General features: G+C 39.9%; 1 protein-coding gene across 1 annotated transcript in view; it reads right to left on the bottom strand.

The window, feature by feature from the left end:
* The window catches only part of TENM3 (teneurin transmembrane protein 3), a 1,046,942-nt gene that overhangs the window by 860,540 nt on the left and 170,303 nt on the right, over positions 1–16,099 (bottom strand). The window lies entirely within an intron of this gene.

Raw genomic sequence — 16,099 nt, 5'->3', positions numbered from 1 at the left:
TGTGGGAGTCTAAGTCTCTTTGTAGTTCTCTAAGAACTTGCTTTATGAATCTGGGTGCTCCTGTATTGGGTGCATACATATTTAGGATAGTTAGCTCTTCTTGTTACATTGATCCCTTTACCATTATGTAATGCTCTTCTTTGTCTCTTTTGATCTTTGTTGTTTTAAAATCTGTTTTATCAGAGACTAGGATTGCAATTCCTGCTTTTTTTTTTTTTTTTTTTTTTTGGCTTTCCATTTGCTTGGTAAATATTCCTTCATCCCTTTATCGTGAGCTTATGTGTGTCTTTGCATGTGAGATGGGTCTCCTGAATACAGCACACTGATGGGTCTTGACTCTTTATTCAATTTGTCAGTCTGTGTCTTTTAATTGGGGCATTTAGCCCATTTACATTTAACGTTAATATTGTTATGTGTTAATTTGAACCTGTCATTATGATGCTAGCTGGTTATTTTGCCAGTTAGTTGATGCAGTTTCTTCATAGTGTCGATGGTCTTTGCAATTTGGAATGTTTTTACAGTGGCTGGTACTGGTTTTTCCTTTCCATAGTTAGTGCTTCCTTTAGGAGCTTTTGTAAGGTAGCCCTAGAGGTGACAAAATGTCTCAGCATTTGCTTGTCTGTAAAGAATTTTATTTCTCCTTTGCTTATGAAGCTTAGTTTTGCTGGACATGAAATTCTGGTTTGAAATTCTTTAAGAATGTTGAATATTGGCCCTCCACTCTCTTTTGGCTTGTAGGGTTTCTGCAGAGAGATCCACCGTTAGTATGATGAGCTTCCCTTTGTGGGTAACCTGACCTTTCTCTCTGGCTGTCCTTAACATTTTTTCCTTCATTTCAACCTTTGTGAATCTGAAAATTATGTGTCTTGGAGTTGCTCTTCTTGAGGAGTATCTTTGTGGTGTTCTCTTTTTTTCCTGGGTTTGAATATTGGCCTGTCTTGCTAGGCTGGGGAAGTTCTCCTGGATAATATCCTGAAGAGTGTTTTCCAGCTTGGTTCCATTCTCCTCATCACTTTCAGGCACACCAATCAAACATAGGTTTGGTCTTTTCACATAGTCCCATATTTCTTGGTGACTTTGTTCATTCCTTTTCATTCTTTTTTTTCTGATCTTGTCTTCATGCTTTATTTCATCAAGTTGATCTTCAGTTTCCTATATCCTTTCTTCTGCTTGATCGGTTCAGCTATTGATACTTTTGTATGCTTCACGAAGTTCTTGTGCTGTGTTTTTCAGCTCCATCAGGTCATTTATGTTCTTCTCTAAACCGGTTATTCTAGTTAGCAATTCATCTAATCTTCTTTCAAGGTTGTTAGCTTCCTTGCATTGGGTTAGAACATGCTCCTTTAGCTCAGAGGAGTTTGTTATTACCCACCTTCTGAAGCCTGCTTCTGTTAGCTCATCAAACTCATTCTCCATCCAGTTTTGTTCCCTTGCTGGTGAAGAATTGTGATCCTTTGGTGGAGAAGAGGCATTTTGTTTTTGGAATTTTCAGCCTTTTTACACTGGTTTTTCCTCATCTTCATGGATTTATCTACGTTTGGTCTTTGATGTTGATGACCTTCGGATGGGCTTTTTTTGTGGACGTCCTTTACGTTGACGTTGATTCTATTCCTTTCTGTCTGTTAGTTTTCCTTGTAACAATCAGGCCTCTCTGCTGCAGGTCGCTGGAGTTTGCTGGAGGTCCACTCCAGACCCTGTTTGCCTGGGTATCACCAGACGAGCCTGCAGAACAGCAAAGATTTCTGTCTGTTTCTTCCTCTGGAAGCTTTGTCTCAGAGGGGAACCCACCAGATACCAGTTGGAGCTCTCCTGTATGAGGTGTCTGTCAATCCATGCTGGCAGGTGTCTCCCAGTTAGGAGGCACGGGGGTCAGGGACCCACTTGAGGAGGCAGTCTGTCCCTTAGCAGAGCTTGAGCACTGTGCTGAGAGAGCCGCTGCTCTCTTCAGAGCAGGAAGGCAAGAATGTTTAAGGCTGTTGAAGCTGTGCCCACAGCTGCCCCTTCCCCCGGGTACTCTGTCCCAGGGAGATGGGGGTTTTATCTATAAGCCCCTGACTGGGGCTGCTGCCTTTCTTTCAGAGACACCCTGCCCAGAGAGGAGGAATCTAGAGAGGCAGTCTGGCTACAGTGGCTTTGCTGAGCAGTTGTGGTCTCCACCCAGTTTGAACTCCCTGGTGGCTTTACTCTGAGGGGGAAAACACCTACTTAGGCCTTAGTAATGATAAACGCCCCTCCCCCCACCAAGCTGGAGCTTCCCAGATCAACTTCAGACTGCTGTGCTGGCAGTGAGAACTTCAAGCCAGTGGATCTCGGCTTGCTGGGCTCCGCAGGGGTGGGATCCGCTGGGTTGCATGGGTGATAGCCCACTTGGTTCCCTGGCTTCAGCCCCATTTCCGGGAAGTGAATGGTTCTGTCTCACTGGCATTCCAGGCACCACTGGGGTATGAAAAAAACTCCTACAGCTAGCTTGGTGTCTGCCCAAACGGCTGCCTGGTTTTGTGCTTGAAACCTGGGGCCCTGGTGGCGTAGGCACCCCAGGGAATCTCCTGGTCTGTGGGTTGCGAAGACCATGGGAAAAGTGTAGTATCTGGGCTGGAGTGTACCCTTCCTCACAGCACAGTCCCTCGCGGCTTCCCTTGCCTCGGGGAGGGAGTTCCCAGACCCCTTGCACTTCCTGGGTAAGGCGATGCCCCCCCCCCCCCCTGCTTCTGCTTGCCCTCCATAGGCTTCACCCACTGTCTAACCAGTCCCAGTGACATGAGCTGGGTACCTCAGCTGGCAATGCAGAAATCACCGCCTTCTGCATTGATTTTGCTGGGAGCTGCAGACCACAGTTGTTCCTATTTGGCCATTTTGACAGCCACACCATATCTTTTGATACTATTTAAAAAGTTATAATCAATTATTTTTATTCTGAATTATAGAAAGCTCCATTTTCGTTAAAGGTAGGGAAGTGCAACAGCTTCAAGGACCAGGATTTAAAACAGCAACAAAACCCCCAAACCCAAAAAACCTTAGCAGGGAGATTTTACGATTGGTCTTAGACAAACTTACCAAGCAAGAATACCAGTCTCAATTTTCTTCAATGATCTATTCTGTCCTGGCACACAGAAACATCACAAGGTTCTTTGGGTTGCTGGACATATCCCCATCCTACCGTACATAGTTTTATGTTACTTTAGTTAGGTTTCTTGCCTCAACAGAACTTTCTTCTCTTCTTTATTTTCTGACAGTATTTTCTCTGTCCTTTCTACCTCTTGCCTGATATCATGTCATCTAAAAATGAATTCTTGTGAATTCAGTGATGAAGACCATTCATATTTCATTCAGTGTACATATTACAGTTGCATTTATGGAAGCTTTCCGGATCAATGCCTAACTGCAAGATTGTTTCTAATGATAGAAATTTCAGGTTTATTTAAAAGATACTGAATTTTGAAGACCTTTCAAAATACACTGTAGAGGTGGCTGCATATTCTTTAGAACATTATGGCTCACCGTATGTCTTTCATTAGTTATCTTCAAATGAAAGGGTGAAGTCATGTGACTTTGGCCTATTGCTACATCATGCCAAAACAAGGCTGTTTACAAACTTTGAAGGAAATTCAAAATAGTGATTTTACTAAGCTAACCACATTATCTTTCCCAATCGCTAGAATCACAATAGATTCAACTGATTGAAATTGTCACTATTCCACCTTCTAAGTGAAGTAACTTGGAAACTCTAACATTAGGAAAGCTTATTTAGAAATATTCTGATGGATATCTACACTGGCCCCTCTCCAGTGCCATCCACCCAAACATAAAAGGAGATGCTGGATGTGTTGTTTTGCCAAATATAATGTGGACCAGAGTTCTACCAAGATAAATTTGAAACAGCGTTATTAATGGCAGCATCTCAAGGAATGACTAAGTTGCACTCCATAACTTTATAAAATTTTATAACCCATCAACGAAATCGCCTGAATTAGTTGACTTTATTGTTCGTTAAATGCTTGACAGCCAATAGATTTAATACATTGTTAATTATCCTATTCTCCTTAAAATAGTATTTTCATTTTTATAACCAAGAATATTTAGAGGCTAATTAGAAATCCGGTAATGTGAATTGTAAATTATGTGTAATTACAATAAAACTACTGGAGAATAACACACATTACTTATAAATTGTAACACTGTGATAAATTAAAGCAATTACAGGTAAACCAATAATGTTCTTTAATTAAGTAGTTATGAATGAGAATTTGTGCTTTGCATTTACAATAACCTATAAGGTTGAAGATTGCATTTATAGCTTCTGCAGAAATCGATTGCACTCTGCTGTGATACTTTGCTAAGAATAACTTCTAAGTTCATTACTGTCATTATGCCATTATCATGTAAAAACACCCAAGACTGTTAAATGTAAGTGTGCTGACAACCAATCAACCATGCTTCTTAATATAATTATAATTATGTCACTATCTCTTCTTCTGCCTTTATGAATCTGAGAAAAAGTTCATATTTCCACCAGTCTTCACCATTGGTTGCAAAGGAATAGAAGACGCTCTGTCACACACTTACCGAAAATACTATTGTATTTGACACTAATAAGGCTATTCATCCTCATAATTATCTTACTTCAACCTGCCGTTTACAAGATTATAGCAATATTTTTATGTTGCCACATCTGTTTATTTTATATATTGTTATAAGGTTGAGGTAACTCCTTGGCATGTTCAAGTTGCAATCAATGTCACAGTATGAGTAGAGAAGAGACCCCAACAGACCATCTCTCTATTTTTAATTCAAGTCGTGTGTCTTGTGTGTTCAAACAGGTCTCTGGAGGAGAAAGAGAGCCAATACAAATTGGTGAAAAGGGGAAGGGTTGGGAGGTTCAAATGAAGAGAAATTGTTGATCAAGCTTATTTAAAAGATGAATATCTTAAATAAGGAAAGGATTCTGAATTATTTAGGTATATACATGTTATTAATTTGCTTTGAGGCAGTAACAATGAACAGTTCTCCAACAAGTAAGGAATGATTAGACTAGTAGCATAACATAATATTCCAAATACAGTATTTTGAATATTCTTGAGTGATATACCCAACCAGGTGAAGTCATGTGCATGGTAAAGACTACACATATCAATGTGTATGATGATATCGGGTCTGATATTTCACCCTGCGTATAAGCGAGTAAACTAGCCAATTAATGCTTCCTGGATACTGGCACAAATCACAAGACTCCTGGGTCTGAAACAAAGGACTTTGGCACTCAAAGCCCAATCAGCAGCATGAGCATCATCATGTTTGTGTTTGTTTCCTTTGTCCCTTCTTCAAATCTCATGGGAGAGATGTGGAGGGGCCCAGACGGATGCTATACTCGCAGCGGGTTTGCCTGTAGCCAGGGAACACTGAGTTTGGGGAATCCATTGCTTTTAGAGCAAGCAGTAAGAAAACAAGAGACTTGACATCACCTGTCTAGGTTGCTCTGCAAACATGACCCTGAGAAACAGCCCCAGAAAAGAGCCGTCAGCACTTTGCATTCTTGATAAACCCAGTAAGACATGTAAGAGCCCAAGAGACTGAGGGGGGCACTGTCTTTCCCAACAAGTAGCATAAATTAGTATACTCATATAATGAATGTACAATTAATATACTCAGGAGTTGGATGTACAACTAGGTACAACAACAGTTTGTACCCTCTGATTTTAAGTTCAAAATTCTTTTCCTAGAACCATGCTTACCTCCATACATGAAAAATTATTTTAAATGACACAAGAAACTCCTGGGAAGAGGTTATCTTTTGATCTACTTCCTCGCTGTATTGCTCTTCAAATGATGTTTCCAGTCTATCATTTCTTTTGAACCACTCACTCACACTGTTTCCTTTCCTGTCTTTATTCACTTCTCATCCGATTAACTTTCAAACTGTGCCCTTAATGAAATGGTAGTTTAATATGTTTGTTTACATCTTGATTTACTTGGTATATTTAATAGTGGGGGCTAACAACAGGCTTTGATAAGCCATTTAATACAAATTTCTTAAAGAAAATGCAGAGCATTTGAAGACATAGTGTATTTTTATTCTCTATGTCCAAAGTCGATTTTCAGGTTTTAATTAGTTTTGCAGAATGATCCGCTGAGCTTTTTAGGCAATGGGGCCACAGTTTAATGTGTCTCCAGACTTTATGATGTCCAAACTCTAAAGTTTTCTGTAACTGGCCCCCAACTCTTTGTCAATCTTTTTTCATGAAAATTGTGTTGTTCTCCGCAATGCATACCCATCTCTTTTATTTGGATGAATAATTTTCTGTAGTTCATAGTGAACTTGGTGGTCCCTCACTCCAATCGATTGTGTCACTTCATTGAAAGCACAGGACTGGGAAGGGCACTTGAAGGAAACAATGTCGTCATTTCCTTCTCCTGCCACCTTTCGACCTACTTCCAACAAACTGTAGTTCCAGGCCTTGGGGTAAAATCTCAAGTGATCTCATACTTTTAAAGATTACCCTCAGATAAAAAGTTAATGGCCCCTCAGGTTTGGTTTTAAAAAGTTGAATTCAGTGTCAAACCAAAACCTCAAATCTTTCTCTAATTTTTTTCTTGCCAATACACCAGACACACACACACACACACTTACACACACACACACTTACACACACACCTGCTTTGCTTCTGCTGGGGAGGAACCCTGTGATGTTTGTGTAGCTCACTCCTAGCTCAGCTCTTTCTGTTCCAGTAGGCCACCAAGTTGGTGCTGGAAAAGTCAGACATCAGTCTCTGGGTTTCTGAGATACCAAAGACACACATTCAACATTTTGGGTGACTGTGCTTAAGTCCTCCTCAACTGGATTAGGGTTACAGGGAAACACTCCCCTGCCTGGTATGGTGGTACCACAACTCTCCAGCAACTTCCCAAAGGAATTCTTCTCCTCTCACATTGGATCAGTCTTCAATGTCTGTGTCCTGCCTTTGAGGTGGTTTGGCACCTACGGCATTGCTCCCAGGTTTTGTTTTATTTTGAGGAGTGGGGATAATAGCTCAACTGAAAATTCAATATATGCAGAAGAAACAAAGTTAACATCCTATTAAAGTTGCCTTTTTGTATTTAATTATTTTTTGAATTTATTACTTATTTTTTGTCACTCTTACTACGTTGCAAGCCTTTTGAGGAATAGGGTCCATTTCTGATACTTTTTCTTTGATCATTGAATTGAGATTGTCAATTTATATACCTTCAGGGACAGAGGGGAATACGAATGTATACATGAATGAAACAGACAGATAGGAAGAAATGAGGAGTATTAAACTTCTTTTTTTTTTAAAGGAGAAGTCAAGCATCTAGAATTTTATGGAAATCACTGATGCATTAATTGAAAACCTATAAACACATTAAAGTCATGTCTGCCCAAAGCCAAAATAATCAGTACATTTAATTTAATATAACAAAATAACTCCATTATTGGGAATAAATGAAAATAATAATATTTGACTTTTAAACTTGTTGTAGTTAAGTTTTAATTGATTTAAATAATTGGAATCTATTTAACAAACTGCTCTTTCATTTAAAAAATAGTCTTCCTGTAGACTAAGATAATGAAGAAGTTAATTTATTCTTTTTTACTGTTTAGGTTATGAGCAATTAAAAAATGTATCTACCTTCTGTTTCGAGAAGTCAGTTTCTAAGTAAACACTGTCTTAACAGGTTGAATTCTTCCAACTGTTTTCTAAAAGTTAAGGAAAAGTCATTAAATATTTATTATCTTTTATTATGTTATTTACTGTTAGAATGAATATGCAAATTTTATTAATACTATTCAGAAAGCCATGAAAAAATTATAATTCATGAATGAAAAATTAAGCATAGCAAACTAGTTATTTGAAACAACTTTCACCCGCAAATAAAAGGCATTGTTCAGTGCTTTCCTGTAGGTTAGTAAGGCCATGAAAGACTTTTGGAGAGAAGAAACTGATGAAAAGTGAGAAATAGAAAAGTAGCCTAAGAAAATATTTTCAGAGTATAATAACAAAATTAAGGAGTTGGTTAGAAGTCTGAGGAACAGGCCAGGTGCAGTGGCTCACGCCTGTAATCCCAGCACTTTGGGAGGCTGAGGCGGGCGGATCATTTGAAGTCAGGAGTTTGAGACCAGCCTGATCAACAGGGTGAAACCCTGTCTCTACTAAAAATACAAAAATTAGCCAGGTGTCATGGTGGGCACCTGCAGTCCCAGCCTCGTGGGAGGTTGAGGCATGAGAATCCCTTGAACCTGGGAGGCAGAGGTTGCAGTGAACTGAGATAATGCCACTGCATTCTAGCCTGGGCCACAGAGCAAGACCCTGTCTCAAAAAAAAAAAAAAAAAAAAAAAAAGAAAAGAAAAGAAAAAAAAAGGAAGTCTGAGGAACTATGCTGAGATGCTGACATGCTGAGATGCTGAGATGCTGAGATGCTGAGCGCTGTGTCGGGAGAGGCGCTGAGAGCTCCTGAACTGATGGGTAGGGTACTAGCACAGAACTTTCCCTCCCAGCTCCAACCAGGAAGCTTTCTTCCCACTTCTGTGATATCCTGCTTCTTCTCTGCCCTTGAGGATTTTATCTCCAGGAAACAGATGAGAAAAAGAGCAATTACATTTCATTGAATGCCTACTTGGAAAGTTTCTGGGTTTCATTAAAAGTAAAACAAACAGAAAAAGAGAGATGCTTTTAAAATTAATACATGTTATGTGCTCTAGATAACTGGGGTAGTGCCACTGGGCTGTTTCTATCGATCCCTTTTACACTGTTCTACTTTTCTTTTTCCTATACCTACCACCTTTGAATGCACACTATAATATGCTTATATCTGCAGTTTACTCTTTAGGTTCTGTATCTTTCTGCCAAAAATGTAAGCTCCACGAATGTAGGGATCTTTGCTTGCTTTGTTTGCTGATGTGTTTCAAGCAGCCATAAGAGTGCCAGGCATATTGTAGGTGCTCAATAAATATTTTTAGACTGTTCTATAAAGAATGCGTAGGATAAAAGGAATGGCAATATTGGGAGATACGGTAGTTGACCTGAGAAAGGATTTCTTTAAAATCAGGAAAGATAGAAAATCAATGGAACATTTTACATATTTTTTTTATCAAGCCTCTCCAATTACTTAGACATAATCCATCCAATAAATTTCAAGTCCCACTGCTTCTACTCTTTTTGTTTGTTTTTACACAGAGTCTCGCTGTCGCCAGGCTGGATTGCAGTGGTGTGATCTCAGCCACTGCCACCACCGTCTCCCAGGTTCAAGCGATTCTCCTGCCTCAGCCTCCCAAGTAGCTGGGATTACAAGCAGGCGCCACAACGCCCAGCTAATTTTTGTAATTTTAGTAGAGATGGGATTTCACCATGTTGGCCAGGATAGTCTCGATCTCCTGACCTCGTGATCTGCCCCCCTTAGCCTCCCAAAGTGCTGGGATTACAGATGTGAGCTGTAATGTGCCTGGCCTGCTTCTACTCGTAAAATACATCTCAAACACAGCTCTCCATTTCTATTTGTGTCATACTTTCAACGACCCTTTTTCTAGATGTCTAACAGCTTCCTTGTCTTTTCATCTCAGGGCCTTACATCAAATAAGTCATTTTCAACCATTCATAGGCTTGAGCCGATTTATGTATTACTTTTCTGTGTTAGACATGGAGGCAATGTTTATTAGCCGGTTTTACATAGTTCCTGCTTTCATGGAATTTACAGTTTAATTTGGCAGACAGGCATTACCAAGTAATGATCCAAATACGTATAGAATTACAATTCTAATTTGATGTTGGAAAGGACGGTTTGCCTTGAAGGTATAACTAGGGGAACTCATCTAGCCTAGAATATCAGAGGATAATTTCTTCCTGAGAAAGTGATGTGTATGATGAGATTTGAGAGAAAGTGGGGCATTTCCCAAGGGAAGAAGGGGAGCGAGTCTTTTTCGGGGACAGAATATGTTAAACCCCTGGGCTGGGAGGGCTGAGGCACCACCATGAGTTAAAAATCTGCTTGGTTGAAATCAGGTGATGCATGACTTGAAGGGGCCGGATACGGATTTTAGACTTTATTCTAACAGCGGTGAGAAGCCACAGAAGGATTTTACTTGAAGAATAAACTTGACCCAGTAAAATCACACTGCCTGTATTGGAGTTTTCTTCAACCCTCAGTGGCTCCCTAGTGCCTGCTGGGTATGGATCTTAATAATATCTTAGCCTGTAACTCAAAATTGTACACGTTACTCATAGTGTTTAATTTTTGCCTTTTCCAATGATACACACTGGACTACCTCTGGCTCCCTGAACCACCTTTCTGTCCCTCACAGTCAAAGTTCTCTGTTCCCCTCCCCTCCCCTCCCCTCCCCTCCCCTCCCTTCCCCTCCCCTCCCCTCCTCTCTCCTCTCCCCTCCTCTCCTCTCCTCTTCCCTCTTCTCCTCCCCTCTCTGTTCCTCCTCTCTCCTTTCCTTTATTCCTTTCTTTCTGATGGAATGCCTATTCTGCCTTCTTGGTTTAATATATAATCTGTTCCAAATATATCATTAGATTCAGATCAATTATTGTCTCATCTTTTTCTTTGAATCACTTTTACAGCATGTATAATATTCTCCTCATGGAATAGTGATTTTCTTTCTATCAAAGTTCCATTAAAATATCTTTTCCTTAAGGACCATGTCTGATTCTTATTTGATATCTCGTAAGAAATTCCTCATGCTGAGCACATAATAGCATGTGCTTCATGGGTATTTGTGGAATAAAGTATCTAATACAGTCTTCCTGAATCCGAGGGAAAGTGCTGGAAACATTCAGAAGATTCTTGAAACTCTAAAACATAACAGTGGCCTTTTCTTTCTCAGCCCAAACTGGTAAAGGAGCAGGATGAAAATGCCTATGTGAATGTAAGCAGCATTCTGGCTTCACTTATCTACGAATCCAGCCCAGACTCACTCTAAGTCATTTTAATTTTGCGTTCTAACAGTGGAAAGTGCCTTGTCCTCCTGATCTCCTAGTGTGGCCTCCAACCACTGACAATTTTTATTTCATGGAAAAAGCAGGAGACTGGGAGAAAATGGCCCAGGATTCGAACTTGACTTATGTGACTAAAACCAAACTCTAAAATCCTTCAATTTGGCCTGATCATCTGTAAAGGGACAGGTTACAAGGCTTGTAATGCTAAGTAATGAGCAAAGATACATAACCTATCCCAGTACCTGGTGGAAAAAGGGGCTCAATGATCGTCAATTCACTTATGGTCTCCTGTCCACAGTCTCCTGGTTCAGTTGAAAATTTGTCTCTTTTTCTTCCCAAGTCTCACTTCACCATCTTTGTTATTTACATCATTCATCCTGTCTTCTTCGGGATGTACCTCCATTAATTATCTCCTCCTTTCCCTCTCTCAGCGTTAGCCATCGTTTCCCTTGACTTATTCCTTCTGTTCTGCCTTCAAACATGCTCAGCTCTCTCCATTCCCAAACATCTTATATTTTAGCAGCTATTTTATGCATTCGTTCATTCAAAAGTAATGAAAAACAACATGTGTGGACAATGCTAGGTACTGGGGCTGTAAGAATGAATATAATACTGTCGTATGTTTTGTACCACATTAAGAGAGACACAATATATTAAAAAATCATTATTCAGTTAACATGATCTAGTAACCCAATAGCAATCCCTGAAAAGTTCTATGGAAGCATTGAGAGGAGGCATTCATTTTGCCTGGAGGATTAGGGGTGTCCTCGCACAGGAGGAGACACCTGAGATAGGTTGTAGGCCATTGGTAGATATTAGGAGGTATTTTATTTTGAAGGGGCAGCATTAGCAAAGGCAAAAGGTGTGAAAACTTTGGACCTGCTAAAGAAGGGCAAATAATATGCAGTTGATTGTAGCAAATGGTATCAGTCGAGTGTGACCTCAACTGGGAGAACTTTGAAGTCTTCAGGCAACGGAAGCCATCAAAACATTTTAACCAAAGGAGTGATACCACTAAATTTGGCTTTTAGAAAGATAATTTGGGTAGAAAGAAGGATGGTTGAAGAAAGGAAAGATTAGAAGTAGAAAGTGCAGTTGAGAGGTGACTGCAATAGACAAGGCTAAGATGTGATTTGGCTTTTGCTCTACCACCATCTTCTCCACTGAACATCACCAATCACATTGCTTCTCAGCCTCCTGGCTAAGCTCAAGTGTGAATATCACCAATCACATCCTATGGACTGTAGGATACAGTAAATTCCTCTTCAAAGTTTAGCCTGTTAACTTCCTTTAAAATTCAAGAGAGAGAAAAATTGTTAAGTACAATGAGTTCTGAGTTCCTCTTCAAAGAATCAATACGTCAGTATGTTCAGCTTCCCTGTTCTTTGTTCTCCATTTTAAAGTTTGACTTCCTCGTTCTTTACCCTCCTTGCCCCTAGTGTCAGTAAACAACCCCCTCCTAGTCTCTATCACCTGTTCTGTCCTTAGGTATCCTTAGTCACCTGTTCTGTAACTGTCCCTCTCACCAAAACTACTCACCCCACCACTCCAGCTCGTACCCTTGCTCTCTTTAAAATAGACATTTGGAATTAGCTTAGACTCTGCGGTCTAACACTAGCCAATAGGGAAAAGACACAGTAGTAGGGACTAGCTGGGTTAGGAATAAGACCCCCTTCCCCTTCCTAGTCCGGTGTGCTCTTGCCATTGCTCCATCTGCGAGATGCACCCTTCTATAGAAGTAAATTGCCTTGCTGAGAAACTTTTGCCCAAGTGCTATTTTCACTTGGCGGCGCTGAGCATTTACTTCCAACAGGACCAAATTCAATGACACTTTCTCAGTCCTCAACTTCCTTTGTTTGCAAGGTACATTTTATATCTCAAATCATCCAGTTCTTTTCAGATCGCCTTCCTGTCTCGGCTTCTGTGTTAGTACATGTGGCTCATGAACCTTATCATTCTTTCATTCCTGCATTGGTTCCTGCTTCAGTGAGATGGACAGCTCATCTTGGTCTATTTTCTTGTCCTCTCTGTGTTGTTTTGCATATATTCCTATCCTCACCCATGTATTCAAGTATCCTTTCTAAGCAGAGTAAAATCAAACATGTGACCCTTGTGCTGTTAACTGCTTTAGAGCTCCATTTATGCATTTCCGAAGGTCTGCTGGATATTTCTGCACAGAAGCCCTGCCAGCTCATTGACTTCAGCATGCGGTAACTCTACTTCAAACTCACATTTCCTTGCATCTTGCCCAATAGTGCCACCTTTCTTCTTATCTCTCAAGTAGAGATTCAAAATCCTGAGCTTCACCTCTTACTTTTCTTTCATCCCCTGCAACAATCTTTTTTGAGATAGTCTTGCTTTGTGGCCCAGGCTGGAGTGCAGTGGCATGACCTCAGCTCTTTGCAACCTCCACCTCCTGGGCTCAAGTGATTCTTCTGCCTTAGCCTCCAGATTAGCTGGGATTACAGGTTAACTTGTATTTTTAGTAGAGACAGGGTTTCACAGTGTTGACCAGGCTGGTCTCGAACTCCTGACCTCAGGTGATCCACTCATCTCAGCCTCTCAACATGTTGGGATTACAGGCATGAGCCACTGCACCAGACCACTGCACCAATTTTAAAAACCCTCATGTTGCTTTTTCCTGAGCAACAGTTCTTCAGTCATTTCATTCTTTCCATCCCCGCTGCCACTGTTCTAGCCGTACTTATTTTATTGACTCACATCACATGTATCACTATACCATTTCATATTAGAGAAGTTTGTGTATGCTCATCATATTCTGTAGATTTTAAGCATCATGAGGGCAGCATGTATCAGAGCTTGGAATGAAAATTCCTAATGAAGATTGGAGACCTATCGTATCAGAATCCTGTCATGTAAGTTTATCCAACTAAGTTGTCAACTTTCCCTTGACTTTTCCTCTTCCTCATTCCTGAAAGCTCCAATGTGGAATTTGAGCTGAAGATCAGCTCAGTGCTTAAAATCACAATAGCTTAAATAGCTTTGTGGCCCTGGCCCACCTCGTCTCTGCTTTTATTAAAGTACTAGGTTTCTTCATTTTGGAGACAGTATCCCCCGTGTGTGATCCTGAAATACACTTGAGGTACAAAGATTCTGTGTCTTGTGATTTGTAGCAAGATGCCTTATTTGTTGTAGGCCATAATTATTTGCTGAATGACTAACAATTTATCTAATCTAATTGATTTCTGCGCCACTGATATTTGTATGGTATTTGTGTATTTTAATGTACATAATTATTGAAACATTAGCAAGTATTTTCTGCCCATTTTAATGGCTCATTACCTCCTATATCATGTTATATCCTGGTTTCTATAAGAACATCTGTGTCTAATATATTCCTGTAAATCATCCCTGTTCATTTTCATAAGGATATTAGACTCAGCAAATATGTGTCATGTGGATTTTTATGTGCCAGCCTCTAAACATCACAAAAACTTCCCAGAGCCAGAGATAACTGCACTGAATCAGCTGTTCCCAAGTTTACTTTTAACCATTGCTCAAATTAGATATCTATGAGCTCCCCTTAGAGTCCAATCCCAGGCTGCCAGCTGCTCCAGATGTAAGGAGTTTTTATAGCCTTCAAACACATTTTATCTGTCATCATTTTCATCAACACGAATATCTTTCTCTTTATTCTCTCTCATAGAACCTGGTAAACAAGGAAAGAAAAAAGCTTGGCTTTATTGTAACTCCAAAGAGGTCAGTCTGTGGGGGGAAAAAAAACAACACAGCGTGTCTTTCTTTGCATCTCTTTCCATGCGGTTCTTCAAAGGTTTGTCAACCACCACCTTAATCCATTTATTGAAGACACCCAATTTTCCAGATGACCTTTTCTTTGGAATTCATTGGAAATGCAGCTTGAAGTGATAGAAGAGAAATGAAGAATGCAGGAAGGTTTCAGCGCTAATTTTGTCTCTACACGTTAACTGATCATGTGTTCTGACCAAATTACCCACTTTGTCTCATCTGTAAAATGGGCAGTGATTTTGAGAGGGTCAAACATGAAAAAGGATAATAAAGTTTTTAAAATAAGCTACAAATAAATTTACATACCTTTTTATCCTAATCACAGAGTTGGGATGTACTCAAATAAGTTTTCCAAGATGTAAAGTAAAAGGACGCGCATAGAAGCAGCAATGGCAATGACAATAGCCAACAACTGGAAACAGCTAAGGAAACTATGAAAAGGGAGCTAGAATGGAAATGATGAAATAGCCATATCATGGGATATTATGCAGTCACTTTTTAAAAGTTGTGTGGTTTTGCATAACTTATAAGGAAATGTTTCCAAGGAGTAGTATTAAGAGTAAAAAGTGAGGCCAGGCACAGTGGCTCACACTTGGAATCTCAGCACTTTGGGAGGCTGAGGCAGGTGGATTACTCAAGCCTAGAAGTTCCAGACTAGCCTGGACGACATAGTGAGACTCCTCTCTAAAAAGAAAAAAATTACTCTGTCGCCCAGGCTGGAGTGCAGTGGCACAATCTCGGCTCACTGCAACCTCCGCCTTCCAGGTTCAAGTGATTCTCCTGCCTCAGCTTCCCAAGTAGCTGGGACTACAGGTGTATTTTTAGTAGAGGCGGGGTTTCACCATATTGGCCAGGCTGGTCTTGAACTCCTGACCTCGCGATCTGTCCTCCTCAGCCTCTCAAGTGCTGGGATTACATGCATGAGCCACCGCGCCCGGCCTATATATATATTTTATAAAGAGCAAAAAGTGAGGTATAGAGCACTTATTTAGCATGTTATAAGATAAAAATAAGAAAAGAATGTGTGTGCACATAGGCTGCTATATATATATATATATGCACAGATATATTCTGGACTAAAACATAAAACTGATAAAATGACCAACTTAGAATAGAACAACTGAGGACAGGAAGGTGTGTCATTACTTTATGTTACACATGTGTCTACATTTGCAAACATTTTATTTTCTTTATAAAAATAGCAAAAGCAACATGAATAGTATAACAATGAGACTTTTTGATATTCTTTTGTATACATTTGTTTAAAAAACTAATATATAACCTGGAAATAAATGTAAAAAATTCTATAAAATCTCAGTGGATATATTGACATAAAAGATTGTTTTGTTGTACAAAGAATATCAACATTCACTCATAGAC

The sequence above is a fragment of the Chlorocebus sabaeus genome, chromosome 7, assembly GCF_047675955.1.
Source record: "Chlorocebus sabaeus isolate Y175 chromosome 7, mChlSab1.0.hap1, whole genome shotgun sequence".
In the NCBI taxonomy this organism is placed as follows: domain Eukaryota; kingdom Metazoa; phylum Chordata; class Mammalia; order Primates; family Cercopithecidae; genus Chlorocebus; species Chlorocebus sabaeus.
Note: the sequence above shows the minus strand (reverse complement) of the source record. Positions and strands in the feature narration are given on the sequence as shown.